The sequence below is a fragment of the Aegilops tauschii genome, chromosome 1 (assembly GCF_002575655.3).
Source record: "Aegilops tauschii subsp. strangulata cultivar AL8/78 chromosome 1, Aet v6.0, whole genome shotgun sequence".
NCBI classification, from domain to species: domain Eukaryota; kingdom Viridiplantae; phylum Streptophyta; class Magnoliopsida; order Poales; family Poaceae; genus Aegilops; species Aegilops tauschii.
The window spans coordinates 26143314-26148525 of record NC_053035.3 but is presented as its reverse complement, the minus strand read 5'-3'; the positions used below and the strand labels follow the sequence as shown (position 1 = coordinate 26148525).

At 39.6% G+C, this 5212-nt stretch overlaps 1 long non-coding RNA gene across 1 annotated transcript; it reads right to left on the bottom strand.

Annotated features, from left to right (window-relative positions):
• Nucleotides 1-552: 552 nt before the first annotated feature.
• LOC141039265 (uncharacterized) lies at nt 553-3977 on the bottom strand. Its single transcript, XR_012200183.1, has 3 exons — nt 3713-3977; nt 2110-3595; nt 553-1375 (listed from the first exon to the last, which is right to left on the bottom strand). It is a non-coding gene; the product is annotated as an uncharacterized lncRNA (long non-coding RNA).
• Nucleotides 3978-5212: the final 1235 nt, after the last annotated feature.

Sequence of the window (5212 nt, the reverse complement as noted above, 5' to 3'; positions counted from 1 at the left end):
CTCATGTAACTGAGAATGACTGAATGGCCCTAAAATGTTGGAAGATGCAAATGAAAGGGTGGTACTATTTCAGTTTTTCTGTTCTCAACTACAGAATGAAAACTTGGAAGATATTCAAAATTCATAAGGAAACATCGTTCACGTCAGGCATTTGTGCTAGATTCAATAAAACTTCTAATTAGTTAACTCAAGTGGTAAATTCCCATCCACATTTCAGCACTCCAGCTTCCTGCCTGATTCAGCTCTTTTCTACACAAGTGAGCAAGTTTTACAGCACCTCTGTCTTCTACTCGCATAAGTACCATCACATTCAGTTTGAGCAACTACTCTAATGCAAGCCAAAAGAACTTTTGCCTGACAAAGCATAAAGCACAATCTCTACTCTCATGCTAACCACCATGCTTCACTTGTCAGCTTCATCAGGAGCTTTCATTAATTCCCTGGCTTTCCTGTACAGTGTTAAACCAAAATGGAACAAATTTCAGCTTTAACCCACAGAGCTATATGGAACAATAGCACCAAAAATTGAAATGGAAATGTTAGTCTCCAGTTTGGTGAACTTGAATTGTAGGTATAATGGAATTCGACGCGTTGGTCCAGTGTGCAAACTGCTGGTCGTTAGTATGGAAGTACATATCATTCATGCTTCAAAAGATACAAGTACAAGACGGTAGATTACCGTAGCTCTCTCTCCACCTCTATGTTTCCAGGATCTAATTTTTGAGCATCCAGGAGAGCGTCACAAGCTTGGTTATACTCCTAGACGTAGAGCACATCAAAGGCATGTGAGCGAATGCATAATAGATTGTAGAGTAGGGAAACACGATGGCAAGCTAGACGTGTAGTAACTCACTTTGAGAAGCATGTGAGCTGCAGCCTGACGGTAGCAAGCTTTTGCCCAGTTAGGTCGCAGCATTCTGCAGCTGAGAGCATCTGACAGAGCACCTTCACCATCGTCCAACATCAGTTTACAAAGACTCCTGTTTGCGTACAATGTTGCACTCGCTGCGGCATCTATTGCCTATGGTCGGTCAAACACAACAGGTTATGCGATTATCTTCTCATGATGACAGGTTAGGAAGATTAGTCCTCCAAAATAATATTAATCCAACAGAAATACATCATAATGGCAAATTAACAGATAATAAACAGGGAAACTAGAGAACAATATTAGAAACCTTGTTAGCAAACAAATAATGTTCTGCAACCGGTCACTAGAAAAATGCCACCTTCTAAACCACCATTGTCCATAGATAAGGTTTAAGGGGCTTACCAGATCATATGATTTTGATGCGAACTTATAGTCCTTCAGCCTGAATGCATAATATGCCTGTGACTTGAATATAGCTTTTGCTCGCTCAAGGTGCCTCTGATCCTGAATGATAGAACAATGCAAAAAATTTAGGAATGAAGCTTCGTTTCAAAGATATTCCAATTAAAACAGAAACTTAACAACTCTGTTACACATTCGCCGTAGCTTCGTATCTGATATGCTTATGCTGCAATGCAAAGTGCACATTGAGGTAATTTCTCAAGTATAGCTGTATAGCACAGCAAAAGGCAGCAGTTACTCACACAACAAGAATTTGATCACAAGTATAGCTGTATAGCACATTGTCTATATTTGTATATTTCACAGTTCACAACTTCACATCGACAGTATATATGCTTGTAAAGCACTCCTGTCTCTTGAAGACTACGCATGACGAGAAGTTTACAGCAGTTCATGAATCGATACTGAACAACCAAGTTACTTTTTTTGAACCATTGAACAGCCAAGAACTAATAAGGGGTCCAAATCTGGTCCTTCCAAAATTATAATTGGTAGTTTGTTCTAAGAGCTTTAACTACTTCAATTTAATGGTTATGATGAGGTGATGCTCTGAAGAAAAACCATAAAAAGGTGATGACTATCATTTTAAGTGTGATCTCATGCATATATAGTAAGTCCAAGTCATAACAGTTGACGGACAAATTCAGGACTGGCGAGCAAAAAATATGACCCGCCATTCAAGTAGTCCCTCCGTCCCATAATATAAGATGTTATTACAACCAATATATGAGGGAGTAAAATTTATCCACGGGGCGCAACAGCAACAAATAACGTACCAGTGGCTTTGCACTTTCAAATTTTTCATATGAGATGATTCCATCTATACTCCAGTTTGGGATAGATGGAATTGGGGAAGTCAAAGGAAACAGCATTTCAACTTGTTCCATACAGTCACGTCTAGCAGCATGCTCTATTGGTAACCTACCAAACTGGGCAACAAAAGGAAAAATGTCAACTCTTTTGAAATTAACTACATAACTAAAGGACCCTATAGAATGCAGTAAAAGAATATGAAAATTATGAAAAGATATAACCCATATAATAAACTGCAATGCCATGGGAGAGAACCAGGGTTTACATAATGTTGGTACCAAATGTTTCAACCAGGATTTATCCCAGCAAGCATTTCTAAATTCTAGTAGCAATTTAAACAGTCAATATACTCCGACAACATACCAAAAGGCCATCCTTCAGCAAGGGATTAAAAACAGGCATTTCAGCAAGAATTGAAATTGAGAAGCAACAATAATTTTTAGTGGCATGCCCTTTAGGAGTCCCCATGAATTATATAGATAAAAACAACAAGGACAAATAGCTATACATGAATTTTAATTTGACACTTTAGAGTAATTGAAAAAGTACCAACCGCTGGGATGAACAAAACAACATAAAGTAAGCTAAGAGAAGTCAAGTCATTTTAGTGATTGCTGGATGAGTACATTCGGAAAATGCGGCTACCCTGAAGCCTGAATGCTGCATTATGAGATGTCGCTATCTCATCAACTGTTAAGTTAAGCACCGGGCTCATATTAAATAGAGAAACACTGACATATCTTGGCTATCTGTGGGCTCAATACAAGGACATCCACCATATTCAAAAACATTTCAGACTAACGATATACATATATATAGGATTGCACAGAACAGAGGATGCTCCAGAACTCAAAATTTGCTACTTCATTCCAAAATATTTTCTAGTTTTCTCCTAAGTCAAACTTCTTTTAGTCAACAACATCAATATGCATTTGTTGATATAAACCGTTAAAATTATAGCTCACACGCCTACCTATTGCCTGCACATAGATAAATGCAAACTTCTCATCACATAGTCAAAGACTAAAAGCACCATGAATTCATTGCTAAAGCTTAACTATCCTCCTTAAGAGTTGAATAATACTGTCAGCATAAGTTTTAGTACAATAGATCAAGAAAATAAGGAAAACATACACCATTAGGAATATTAGGATCCGCTCCTGCCTTTAACAGAAATTGCATAAAGTTGGTGTAGTCTTTGCGCCCTGCAGTGAACACTAACGGAGTCATCAGAAGTGTGGTCATCCGATTGACATCAGCACCACCCTGTGAAAAGGATTGTGGAATAAAACATTTCATGGTTCCATCTCGGTGTAAAATCAGAACATAACAATGAACAAATATAGACAATAGAATACTGGCCTTAATCAGCAGCTTCATGCACTTCAATGAACGGCATAAAAGAGCACCCATCAACGCAGAACCCAAACTGGTGACACTGGTGTTAGCCTGAAAGAAAAACATGAGAATTTCTCTATGGTCCAAGAGTAATAATTATCATAAAAAACAAAGGAACAAAATCTAAAAAACAAAATATGAAAATAAGAAATGGTAAGGGTTATATACATCTGCATGGTGTTCCAACAAAATCTTCACTATTTTATCTTGTTCATTGGTAGCAGCTAGATGGAGTGGTGTACCATAGCCATAGTGTATGTCAACAGGTACTCCTTTTGAAAGTAGGAACTCAGTAACCTTACAGCTTCCTGCCGTGAATAAAATAATTCCATAAGTCATGTGGCTCCACATCTGAGTGTACAGCAGCGCAGTAACTGCTAGTAAAGTGACCACCATGGCATAAAACATAGATGGGACAATTTTATCCAACTTTGACTAATTATATTTCAGAAAAGAGATCTATATTAACTCTATGAAAAATGACTACAATATTTTTCTTCTACAATAGTATTATTGGAGTGCCCTACACAGCGAAAATTGCATGGGTGAGGAGCCAGGGAGCTACCTACGGTTGCTGCATGATGGAGAACAGTGCGTCCTTTACCATCTGCTTTAGTTAGGTCACCGCCACGATCAAGCAAATACTTCACAGTTGAAACATCGTCGGACTGAACAGATGTCATAAAGGGTGTCACGCCTGCAAAGTCTGCAACCAAAAAGCACAACAACACAATTGAGACAACCCATGGTGCCAAACATAGACATGACAGATGCCAATTTCCATAAAAGGGAAAATGGTTAGATAAAGACCTCCAACTCCAGGAGCAGGAGCATTCACATCTCCTCCCAGTTCCTCCACCAAGTACTTGCAAACTTCAATATGCCCTCTGACGGGTGCGAGGTGCAGCACACCAAGGCCACCCTTGTTGAAAAAAGAGAAGACCGCCCTTGGGTCAGCAAGACTCTTTACAGCACCTTTCACCCAAAGCAAACACCCAAGCATATCAATATATTATTGAAGCAAATTGCCAAATTATAACTTGCTAGACAACCAAAAGAAAAGGATCCCAAATGTGTTGCATAGATGGACAAGAACCCCACTAAGTCAAGCAAGGATGCAAACCATGAGCATCAAGGGAATGAACTAAAATTTGTGATTTTGGAAATTTAGTTCGCTTGAGTGAACTAAAGAGGGGTTGGAGGGTACCCTAAAGGTTTGACATCTGCATCAAGTCTTGGACACACAGTGAATCAATCAGTGCATAGACTTGACCAAAAAAAAAACAGTGCTCTGATCATAATGGCATAACATGTACCCCGTGTAATGACTTGTGTTAAGCAGATTCCCAATAAACAGTACACAATGGCACGATATGTTTTTCATAATTCGGAGAGTAATTAACAGTGTCCTACAAATTAACAGTGTCCTACAAATCAAATAGGACCCGAATTGGTGTGGCTAACAGAACAGCGGTGGCAATTGCACCATCTCATCCTGTAACGACATACCTAATCCAGCCGCCGGGAACTCGATCACGGCCGCAGCCAGAGCAAAACCCTAGCACAACCCAACAAATTATGGCCAAGCGAGGCCCGGGGAGGCCCAGGAGCATGGGGATGGGGAGGAGGAAGAGGAGGAGAGGCCAACCTCTGAGACGCCGGAGGTCG